Source organism: Porites lutea, chromosome 1, assembly GCF_958299795.1.
Source record: "Porites lutea chromosome 1, jaPorLute2.1, whole genome shotgun sequence".
In the NCBI taxonomy this organism is placed as follows: Eukaryota; Metazoa; Cnidaria; class Anthozoa; order Scleractinia; family Poritidae; genus Porites; species Porites lutea.
This window is the reverse complement of record NC_133201.1, coordinates 37081828-37094992: the sequence shown is the minus strand read 5'-3', so window position 1 is coordinate 37094992 and position 13165 is coordinate 37081828.

Sequence of the window (13165 nt, the reverse complement as noted above, 5' to 3'; positions counted from 1 at the left end):
TTTAACATTTAAGCGTCATTACTTGTCATAAACTACGTGTGACCTTCTTCTCGGTATTCAGATCCGTGGAACCGATTAAATGAAATAACAAAATTAATTTTGGTCTGACAATTGCGTCAACAGGTTATGTATTTTGGTCGATAAAACAACACCTGTATGAAATACAATATTCCGAAATCATAGTCTTGCATAAAGCTCCAAAATCCCTCTTACACGGATCTTTCTCCAACTTCCTGTCCTTGAAAACGATCAATCAAAGAGACCTCTATTTAATAGTCTCATTTTAAAGTATTTGCTGTTATTGATTTATTAGTGACGCTTCGATAAATATCACCGAAACCACTTAAAACCGCTTTCAATTTGTATGTGATACACGCCAATAGCATCTGGATGGATCAATGATATATTGCCGTCGACAGCTTGGCTCACAGTTTCACGATGCAGACGTGACGTTAATATCACAGGATTAGGCCGTAAATGTAAGTAAAGTATAAAAGCACTAGAAGTGATATATATTGAAGCGCATCTCTTTTGAGGTTTTCAAAATAATTGCCAACGACGGGCGTGAGCCTTGCTTTTAACTACCAAGACCATATCAGACAAACATTGGAATCACATTCAGTGCAATGTTTATCCTGAGGGCTCGGCCATTCACCCTTTTTTCTCAGTTTTAGTTCTTTTGCGTGCTTAACATTATAAGCTTTTCTCCTTTTATTTTTTGATTTGATGCTGGATTCAAAATAAACATCGGACCTGAAAGGTGGAATTGTAAATAAGACCCCCAGGCATAAATTCGCGGAGCTGTTAAAGTTACAAGCGACAACGAATACGTCGTTTACTCGCGCCGCGCGTGACTAAAACAAGGAAATACGGTATTTATCTACCTAAAATCTTGATCACTTTAGCTTGACCCTTCTTAAAGACCGGGGTCGACAAGAGATCTTGTTTTAAAATTCTAGTATCTACCCCGTCTGTCTACGTTTAATAAGTTTAACTTGTTTAAAGATTATCAATTAGATTGCCGCTGTCTCCCGCATGACTAATTCTCGTACTCTCGAAGCGTGCCTCTTAGTGCATCCGCCGGATTGAGTTGTTTGTACTCACAGGTCATGTCCCTGGTTAACAGGTTAATCCAATTTCAAAATCTTTCTCTGTATGCTATTTCTCAATTCATTCGCTATATGACAGACCTGACACTGTACGACTTTCTATTCCCATAAGTATCACATCCGCTTGACCCATCATTGAGCTTCAAAGGAGATTTTTTTGCGAAAAGTAGTGTAACAGATGCATGTCAACGACTCTTATTCAGAAACCTGCGAATGTTGCCTTGTTAAAATCGATTCAATGAGAAAAAAATTGAAATTAGCTTTGACCACAACGCCCTTTTAAAACGACGGCCGATCACGTACACTCGTTTAATACAGTGCGTTGGTTATTAATGTCTTACGCGTCACTGAATCTTGATACCGAAATTTATTGATGAAATCACGTAGTATATATTCTGACAAGATATTTTAAGTTTGTTACTGATTTAGAAATTTATTGTTATTGCATTCTATAATGGTGGAGATCCTGAAATTGCTGGTTTGCACGTGATGTCAAGGGGGCCATGTTGGCGGTGTGTTGGTGGTCAAGAACAAAGCATTTCTCTCCTCTGGGAACTAAATCTTATTTTTATGTAAATTCTTCGAGAAAAAATTCTGTTGTATTGAAAAACAACACACCACCGACATGGCCTCCTTGTCACGTGGTTGCAATCCAAGAATACAATTCCGACAAAACCGCAAGCTATCCGTCAGAGCTCATCACACTTGATTTCATCGGCAGAAGCCAGAAAATTGCAAAAAAAAAAAAAAAAAAATATATATATATATATACACTGGCGTCTGTTAATTAAGCAAAAATATGCGCAGGATCTGTTCATTTCTTACTCTTCTTCTCCTTTTTTTTTTTAAACGAGTGACCTTATCGCTCCAATAATAATAAACTTGGCCATAACAGCGTGGAAACCAAAAATATAAAAATAATTTGCGTTCTTTTTTTCAAGATAGCTATTAAGAATGATGGAAGTTTAAGCCACTTTTAAACCATAATTGATCTTGCGGTCTTGGAAAATACAGCCAAGTTACATATTTGCTTCATCACGGAAACACCACTTCAAGTCTAAACTGTCTTATTAATTACCAAGGGCTTTAACATGGCTCATGTAATTGCTAAAAGTGTAGCTTCAAGGTTGTTTAGGTTCTTTATAGTAGCTTTTAGGTATATATCAAAGGACCACACGATACCAAAACTTTTAATACTTAAGGAACAAGTACATCGAAAACAATACCCTATCCCGTGGCAAATACTAGTTTGTAGCTCATATGTGGGAATGCTAGTGCTCTGCCCTGGGGTTATACAGTGGAACCTCTAAATAACGAAGTCCTTGGTATAACGAATGATATTCTCTCCCCCAACCAATATTTAAATATATGGAAGCTGAGAACCTTGGTATCCAAGGAGGTAGCTACCTGTGCGCCATGTGTGTACCTGTCGAAGATTAATCAAAACAAACGCAGGGCCCAAAAAAAATCAAGAAAGGTAGGAAAAAAAAGAAAAAGAGAAAGAAAGAAAAAGCAGGAGATAAATGATGAATCGCTGATAAGAAACAAACGTCCATGAATCTCCGCTTTAACTGCAGTCACCGTGTTTTTCCACCTTTTTGGCACATGCGAAGGCCGTGACTGCTGCCATCAGCTCCAGAACACTGTCGTTGATATCACGAAACCTCTAGTCGTTATAGCGAGCTTATTTTGTCGGTCCCTTGACCGTTGAAAAGTATCACATCAATCACATCGAAAGATACTGTGAAAGGCCGTTGATTATTGATTGGATCACCGCCTAATAACAAAGTTGAACGGATGTGTTTGCTATCAAATATTGATAAGTATTTGTTTTATCATGATATGATGTCTTGTCAGTTTGTTTTTAATAAATTAAAAATAATACATATACACAAATATATTTTGCCGATAGGAGAGCACAAACTTTAAACAGGAGGCTGATATTCCACTTCCGTTTCTGGATCACCAACAGAAGGACTTTCTTTTGTCTGAAGGTAGTTTCATGTACCTCGATATAGCGAAGGGCCAAGGCTTAGGGACTGGCAAAATGTGTTCGCTATAACGACTTTTCGTTATCAACGTTTTTTTTTCATATTACTGGGCTAAGGAAAATCGTTATACCGAGAACTCCGTTATATAGAGGTTCGTTATATCGAGGTTCCACTGTATAACATTCTGATATTTTTTGCGTTTTCGATTTAAGGGTAACTAGTCCTTCTATTGAACGTTACAAAGTTCGTGATGGCTGATTTTCAAATCGATAACTTATAAAAGTGATGCCGGAAAATACAGTTTTCACTTATCAAGATTTTAGTTACTATAAATCTGCGAGAGGAAGCTTTAAAAAAATTTTGCTCGTCGAGCTGGTTAACTAAAATTTTCATTGTTTATATGGCAAATTTCCAGTCCCAACATGAATGAACGAAATGGCGTTTAAATGCCATTTTATTTTGTTTCTCTGAATGCACAGAGAGGGCAAAAATCGAAACTTCGCCAGTACATAGCACTAGTTCTTTATTTAGAAATCATAAAACCATAAAATGTGACAATTTTGTTTTTCAGCTTGCACTGGCAAATCTTTTTACCTTGAGTTCAGTTATCAAAAAGCTTTCCCAACAAGCATCCGGCATTGTGGAAGTCACGACAACCGCCCGGACTGTCAAGTAGCAAGGTCTGGTAGGTATTGTTTATTTTGATGTTTTTTTTTTTCATTCTTTGCCCTAAATTGCCTTCGTTAATAATATTACCTTACTTGGGAGTCAATTCACTTGGCAGATCTATAAATTGTTTTCCGACTTGTATCTTCAGAGCTTCATGTAAAATTCCCTGCCCCAATTTTCTTTTATTAATGTGACAGAGAGCGGTTCTTTCTTTGTTAGTGACAGAAATGCCTAGTATTATACACGGGGGCTGCTTATTATTTGACAGGTAGGAGAAAAAATACTCGTCGATTTAAAATATCCACAGTTTATGTTGTGGTTTGAGGAACATTTTTTATGAAGCTCTGCGAGATGCCTGTGTTGATTATTTTCCAACTTTAACACGTTATCTCGCTAGTTGAAGTTTACAAATCAATTATTCGAGTGCAAACCGACTTGGAAGTCTCATATCAACAAATTTATTTGTTTTGCCAGTACATGGTATATTTCTAAATTCTCGTTCCCCTTGGGTGTTTCTCGAACAGAAAACAAGAAACAATGTAAGTTCTCGTGTTTTGAGTTTTGCGGTTATTTGTATATTCTTGTCGCCTCATGTCGACGGCAGCGAAAACGGGTGAACAAGTTACTTAATATAAAGTGATTTTATCTCATGCAGTGGTCGTGGGTCTGCGTTCCCTCCGACATTGTGAAAGTTAGCCTTCTGTTGGGTCAGGACAATCTGCAAGCCATGGGGAAAAAATAGAGTTTCATGAAATTATAAATGCATGAAAAATGTTACCTGCTTATATTAGTTCTGAGGTTTTGCTGATGAAATATTTGCAGAATTACGCAGTATTGATCGACTTTCACTGATTAGGGTTAAGCGCTCATTTTACTGACTGTGGTTAAGCACTCGCTTTACGGATGAGGGTTAAGCGCTGTTTAGGGTTCAAAACTTTTTTTTGGACGGATTACAGTTAAGCGCTTTTTGGCGTTAAACATTCATTTACAGCGGTTAGCTTTCGTTATTTTTTTTTCGTATTACTTCTTTTCCGATTTATGTCCATTTTTCGTTCGCCTGGCTCGCATGGCTCGCTGGCTAGCAATGTGTCCTATAAACTCTTTTTCATAAGTGCCCTTGGCTTCACCTTAATAAAGTCCAGGAAAAATTCGTTCCTCCCTGCCAACAAGTGTCTAGTCCAATCTTACTATTTATAGAAACATAAGACCTTTTACAAAATAGTTTTTTTTTGCTCTGTCGAAGACATTTATTATACAAATTTTAAAACTCAGAGCAACAATTTAAAGACAAAATCGAATACTTCGTTCGAATCACTCAAAATTCATCAGCGATCTATAATAAAAAGTGTGAGGTTACGTAACAGAAAGGTTGTTACATCACCTCACACAATGTTAAAGTTCTACCTGACGAAAATAACACCATCGAGCGCCGCGTCAAGGAGGCCATTGCTATCGAACAAAGAAAACTCTCTCTGAGTAGGGACGAGGGAATGGACCTACCGGCTATTAACAATCCTCTCCTGGGACGTACGTGAGTAACAACCTTAATGTTACGCAACCTTACATTTTACATCGCTGATGAAGTTCGAGCGATTTGAACGAAATATTCGATTTTGACTGTAAATTGTAAATAGCAAAAGACATTTTGCTTCGGCTTTCCCGGTCTCTACTAACAGTGTGCTTTTTTTTTTCACTTAAGTACTTGAAAAAATAGTAGTGAAACGACTACGTGAAAATGTGATCGAGGAATTTGCAGTCTCTATTTGGAGTGGCCTCACTACTTAGAACTGAAACTTTGAATATCCGACAAAAATCGTGAAATTTTGTCATCTAGGTTTTTTTTCAAAGTCGCTGAGTCATAGTTCGTGACTTTCTGCCGTTTCATAAAGAAATGTTTATCAAATGACAACTGTATCCAGGTGATTGGCAATTATTCATATAGCGAGTTGTTGAATTATCAAGTTCACGGCAGGCGGCAGAGATGACCCCCTGCAAGTAACAACTTTTATAAGCGACCTTATAAATGTTGTGGTTCAATTTATCATTGGTTTAAATTTTATTTTCTTTTATTTTTGGGTATGGTAAAGTATGATAATGATTTTGAAACAAACGAAAATAAAATTTAAACCAAGGATAAAATTGAACAACAACATGACATGAACTGATTTCAAAAGGTGTGGTCCACTCTGGACCGTGTTGGTCATACAGTTCTGAGCTCCGCAGGAGTTAACTTAAAATTCGAAAGACATATGGGTAAAGACAACATACAGACCTTCAAGAAGTTACCTCTCTTCTGTTCTTTACCGTTTGTTCAACGTATATAAGCTTAAATAACTTTTGTTGATATCTCAAGTTAATGCCATTTGGAGTGCGTGTTTTGTTTCATATAGACACTGCCCACCTGGACTTAAACCTTTGCTATTTGTGGGCAGTGAGAAAATAAAATTATAAATCTGAATTAACCAATAAAAATGAAATGAAATGAAATGAAATAAGGGATTAAGTTGTGGAAGGGGGTTCTCCTGAGCTCGCTTTCCCGCTCTTTTTTCACGATAATCCCGCACACATGCCGCAAACTTGTGTCATCTCTATCCCGAATACCGTTTTCTTTCCCAATAACGCCAAGATTTTGGCGTGACCACTTCCCGAGGAGCGGTCAAATCCCGTATCCTGTCTAAAATTTTGCGTTTTCCCGAATCCCGCACTATACTTTCGCTCAAACCCCGCATTCAGAAAATACCCTTCTAGACCCTGTTTTTCTGTGGAATTTTGCATTCTTTTTAAGGACCTCCCAGTAAAATAAAACATAGTTGGCATGTGTTACGCTTCTCTTTCGTCACTTGCCGGTTAAATGGAAATAAGTGCTCAGTTTCACTTTCGTGAAAATTGTGAGAAATAACCTTATTATCAGAATTGCTCTCGGATAGATAAACAATCGTATTAGCATCTCTGAAGATTAGTGTTTATATAAAAAAAATTAACTACATCTATATCGATTAGTAATAAGGTAGGATTGTTTATCGCTTGGCGAAATTCACTTTTTAATTGAAGTCGGGCTAAAGATGCCATTGAAACAATTTTCGATATTTTCACTAAGTTGTTTGAAACCTTTATGCAAACAATGGTTGGAATACAATTAATATAAATAATTCCACCTAATACTACAAGGAGACTTGCTCTGCAAAAAACAAATTTTAAAACTATCTTATCACCCTTAAAATGTCATATTTCAGGAATATTAGACGAAGGGAATTAGTCCGATATCGTGCCGTTGTACTAGGAAGGAAAATCGGCGTATTTTTCACCAAGAAGTCGCTATGTTTCAATTTCAGTAATTTTTAAAGTTGGTGTTATTGTCGCGTTTCAAAAAGCTTTTCGACAATTGTCTACTTAACTTACACTATCTGCATTGAACGTCGGATTTTTAATTAGCGTTTAAAGTTAAAGCTGAAGACAATAAAGAATGCATAAGATGGCGAAAAAGTGTTCTCAACCGCGTGGAAGAAACATTCGTTGTAATATTATGTGGAGATTAATGTTTAGTTGCTCTAAGATGTTAGGATTTTTAGTTCAATTTGTTGTCAAACAACGACATTTATCAGACTATCTTTCGTCAAGTCATCACATTCATATATGTCCTGTATGTTGTTTTTGGTAACGATGAAAGAAAAAACAAAACGGCTATCATCCCAACGTACTGAAATATGGCATGAAAGTTATCAGGGCAAGAACCGTCCTACTTTTTCATCAAATTTATGACTCTTTCATTCAATTGATGGAAGCCGAAATTGCCCGTTTACCTAATCTCATAAAAATTTTCAGTTGTTTATTGAAGTTTTGAATTGAATATTTTGAAGTTTAGAAGTCAACTATTATCAAATTGAACGTTCAGAGCATAGCCTTTAAAGCCGGAGAGAATTATTTCATTGTGATGTAAATGTATTATAACCGATATTATGTACATGTATTTTGTTTCTGGAACATCACCAAAACTACGGGTAGTCTCATCATAAGAACCCTGTGGTCATAGACCATAAGAAAAGATATAACTTCATCAATTTGAGAAATTCGAGAAGGGAAAAAACATTTAAATTGGTTTGCTCGCAGTAGTCAGCTTGAGAAAGACTGACCGCTTGACAGCTGGTAAAAAATATTTGAAAGTTGAAGACAAAACAGACTTTTTAAGCTGTCAAACATTTGTAAACTTGTTGTCGTCCAAAAGCCATAAAATACAGCAAGAAGTGGTCTTATAGGGTTGAAAAGTTGCACTACAATTATTCTGGAAACTGGGTGGTGTGGTGGAAGATACCAACCAGCGGAGCTTTGGTAGGTTGTGTTTTATAGTGTTACAAATTAAAGTAGCCAAATTTATTGAGACCACGAAAAGAAAAAAGAAACCTCTGGCACTAAGGGAAAGCTCGTAGTTATTCAGCTTTTATTTCTGTCCATTAAAATCACTTCCATCAATAATTTTTAAGAGGCGTTTAAACCAAGTGAAACAAGTCATATTTTAACTAGGGAACTATAGCTGACTCATTTTAAGCGAGGAGTCGCTGCATTAAACGATTCTCATTAATTTTGAAAGCTGTAGGTGTTATAGTCGCCTCAAAGATCATCTCAACAGGCCTGCTTATATAGAAGGTCGCTTTTTTTTTTCACTTTGAAGGGAGGAATTTCGAGGACGTGCGCGCGGATCGTTTACGAAACTTTCAAGCCATTACGTCTGTCGAGAGATTTAAGACTCTTGGTCTGTTTGTTAATGACAGCTTGAAAGCAGTTTTAAAAAGACAAAACAGACAATACTTTGTGAATTTGAAAAAGAATGAGTTAACCAACTCAGAGCTTTCCTTAAACAATTATTTTGAAACTAAAACGTGTTGTAGCGACAGGTTTCTGTGGTTTTGTTTGATCATGGGTGATCCCAATTGGACTCAGCCCGGCAGGCGACACCGGGTCTCAGCAAGGTACGGAGGGTCGTTGTCTCTCAGTCACAGGCAGCTCCAAATTAATCAAACAGGCTACTAAGAAAACCGTTTAAGCCACCCTTGACGTATTTGGGAACATTCGGCCGTTGGATGCCCCTGAAAACAGCACAACAGTAAGTACGCTGAAGGATGCAGAACTCTTCAATCTTCCGTTATTGCTAGCAGATTAAACCAAGTAACCTACACAGGTAATTCGAAGTTTTACAGTAAATGCCCTGCTTTCGTTTGCTCATGGTGCAAAGGGTTACGATAGTAAAATAAACAACTAAATAGAGATTAATGGAAACGAGTTTTCATGAAGGAAATGGATCTTCTGATAAGATTAGGTTCAGGATATTACTCGAAACAACCGTACGTAGGTAAAAATGAAAGAACTTCGAAAGATACTGACCTTTCAGGGGCACCCAACGTCAATTTTCGGAAAATATTTGTTCGGAAGACGATTTGAGATCTAGAATTTTCGGAACATTTTTTGTAGAATTTCTTGCTTGCCTGCCTTTTCTAGGATTTTCGAACGTCTAAAAAATGGTATAATTGACTATTTTCAACGGATTTTTACCCTAAAAAGGTCACCTACAATTTTCGGGAGCCTTTTTTCTGTCTGAAATTTTCGAAAAGGTAAGTTTTGATCCCTATAATTTTCGGATCACTAGACTTTCAGCTAGGAAATCGGAACAGATGAAAAATTTTTAGGGGATAAAAATATGCCCATGTCTACCATTTAAATACTAAAATACGTTTAACAATGCTAAGTTTAAGTGGTTTTGAACTATATTCTCGTTGGGTGCCCCTGACCTGTGCGTTTTCTAATGACCAAATAAGCAGTGATATGACTGAAATGATGCTCATCAAGTGAAATATTTTTCATCAGATTTTTGAAGTTCCTTTTGAATGTTTTAAGCAATTTATGACTTTGACAGTATACCCGCTAAAGAGGAAAGTTCTTCTTTAAATCTGCAGTTAAAACAACGGCATGTCACTCACAATAATTTTTTTTCAGTTTCTCCTACAGTCGTCTTTCTTAGCACAGAAGTATTTAAAAACAACAGGAAGAAAAGAATCAGAGATTATCAGAGCTATGCTACGAATCTTAGACTTTGTTGTAAGCAGATCAGTGAAATATAAGGCATGCCGTGATGCTTGTTCCCTTTTTCAGACTAGAGAGTTCCAATTGGAGAGGAGTGGAAATTACCTAGTGAGTACCTCATTACATGGTCTCACGAAAATTCGGTTTATTTGTAATTGAAGTGGAGTTAAAGATGCTAAAGTCAGTTTAACGATCAATAATTAGAAAGTGGATGTGAAAAATTCCATCTTTTGGCTGTTTTCACTTTTTGTACGAAACATTTTAAGATTAGGAATTCCTCTTGATTAGAAATGGCATTTCTCTCGAAAACTCATTAAATCTAAATGAGAAGTCGATACCGTGGTCGATACGTTTAGTGCTCGCTTTAATTTCAAACATGATGTTATGTATTCATCTCAAATAACATTCTCAATGGATTGTTTACTAAACATTCACAGCCTGAGAGGGTCGATTTGCTAATGACATCTTGAAAGTAGTTGAAGATCTGAGATCCCCTGTAGTTTTAGATCCATTAGTTGTGAAACCTTTTTCGAGAAAGAAACGACTAGGCCCCATCAACACAACTGAAAAGTTTAAAGTAATTCTAGAAAGGGGCAAACATTCAGTGGTAAAGTCGCCGGATATTTTGCTAGTTGCAAGTTAACTGTAAAAGAGAGGATACTTAGTTATCCCGGCTGATTCGCGCCTTCCAGAAAGAGTATTAAAAATTTAACTTTTTTTAAACGTGTAAAAAAGAGCTGGTAGACCTTCGTAGCTTTTTACCCCATGTTAAATGATTTCCTTCTTTTTGTTTCTAAGAGGTGGGGGAGTACATTTTGGAGGATTCCTAGTGTCAGACTAAACAAATGTTTTCATTTGCCTCAAGGTCATTGAGTTTTTGTTGACATAATGTTTGAATACGCTTTCTTAGCTTAATATTAAGTTAACGTCGTTGAAATTTATCCTAAGAGATTAGAGTTTCAATTAGGTACTTAGTTTTTATTATACAGTACTTGGGGATGCGATAGTGAGCTGGTATTCATTAACAGTTTGATGACATCAGCTGAATGGCTCTTCTTTTCTTAACCGAAGACCTCGAAATGACATATAAATATTGAAATTTAACACCACTATATGTTAAGTTGGCAAAACACTTTGAACTGCGATACCCACTTGGGATGTTTGATAATGGTTGGTTGAAAAATGTCAAAAAATTGAAGAGACAGGGAAGGCAATTGAAGCCAAAGATAAGATTGTTCAAATACACAGAAAATACATTCAAATTTAACTTCTCAAAACTAGGTGTATTATGGAGGATGTCAACCAGCTGGAGGTTGCGTTTTGGAATAGTTATCCCAAGGTAAAGAAATTTCCATCTTAAGGACACAATTCTATCTGATCGTTACGACTTGTTAACAAAATTCATATTCCTCTATATGGCAGTTACACAGGAACCTTTCATAACGAACCTCTACTCAACGATTTTCTCTACCAAGAAATAGTAAAATATATGAAAAAAGACCCTCGATATAACGACGTCTCGTCATAGGGAACACATTTTGCCAGTCCTTTGGCCCTTCGTCATATCGAGGTTCCTCTCTACCTCAAAATCACCATTCCAATCTAGATGCACGTATGTCTCTGCAAGTTGAAGAGCGATTTTCTAACCGTTGTTGCCACAATGACAGAAAAAAAACAACAAAAACTAAAAGACTTCTAAAAGTAAAAACAGACAGAAAATCGCCGCCCTTTACTCTGGTTCCCCTACCTAGCCCCTCATTGGGAGATAGGCAGTAACAGTCTCTGCAGAGTTCCTTCCGGTACCGGTCCACTCACACGGGGGCCAATGAAACTTCGCAAAATAATAAACGTATAAACATATTTTTCAACATATTTATAAAATAACTAAAATGGTACGCGCGCTCTGATTGGCCGAGAGGAGTGTTTGCATGAGAGTATGTAAACATGGTTGTGGGGTAAAGATGTTTAATTTGCTTTTCGCGCGCTAGTCACGCAAAGCTAAGCAAGCACGAATTTGAAAAAGTTTTCGAGTTCAAAACTCGACAAGTTTACTTTATTTACCCATTACTTCGTCGGCTGAAACTTAGAAAATCGTTACAAAGAAGGTGCGTCAATTGTTTTCCGCTTAAGCTGACATTTTAAGCGAGAAAAGTCCGTATTTTGGAAAGCATCTTTTTGCAAAACAAGAACTGATTACGCGTTCAAGACTTCGTGGACAAGACTTTGCAACTGGTAAGAATTTCTCTTTTAATCAGTGCCATCCTACAAAGAGTTTTGCGTTTTTTCTCGGGAAAGTTATTTTATAAAAGCAATAGAAAACTTTTTTCCTGTGTTTGCATAGCCTGATATAAACACTCGAGGCGTTGGCAGAATTCTCGACAGTTATGCAAACCCTCGAATTCGTCTCGGGTTTGCATAGCTGTCTCGAATTCTCCCAACCCCTCTCGAGTTTATATCAGGCTATGCAAACACGAGAAACCTTATGCAAGCCGGAGGCTTCGAGTCAGAGCCTCGTTTTGGTGCGAAAGTTTTTTCTCGTCTTTTGCCGATTTAGAATAGGCAAAATGAGCCAACATCTAGTAGTTTGCTTGCATTGGATACTATTCTACGACTCTAAGTTTCTTGTAAGCAGATTAAAAAAAACATAAAAGCATAAAGCGCATAATTCACTTTTCTATTTTTATTTCTGTTTGCCTGTTTTCTGCCCGGCTGGTCTCACGAAATGCTTGTTTATAATTTAACTTTGGAATCTAGGATGTTGAAGTTTAGAGATCATCGATTTGAAAGTGAACATGAAAAAATTTCCGCACCTTTTGGCCGCTTTTTTTTCAGATAGGTACTATACATTTTGAGATAAGGGATCATAAGGAACTCCGGATCTTGATTATAGAAGTGGCATTTCGCACGAAAATTGCTTTAAAACTCATTAAACCCAAATGAGAAAATCGATACATTAAGCACTTTCTTAAAATTATAACTTCGTGTTTTATTTGTCTTGAAACTGAGTATTCTCCACGGATTGGTTACTAACATGCACAGCTGTCAGATGGTTGGCCAGGACAGCTTGAAATCAGTGGATCGAAGAACTAAGACCTTATATAGCAGATAAATTACTGAGACAAGTTTTTTGTTTAAGTTCGAGAAAAAAACTTTTAGAGCCGCGTCAAGGCAACTGAAAAGTCTTCAGTAACTGAATTCCCAAAGGAGGTAAATATTTATCAGCGGAGTAGGCTATCTCTCGTGTTGTAAAAGATATAACACTGAGCCTGACTCACGTTCACACGTGTTTGTAAGTAACCTTTTTTAAAGTGCAAATAGTGTATG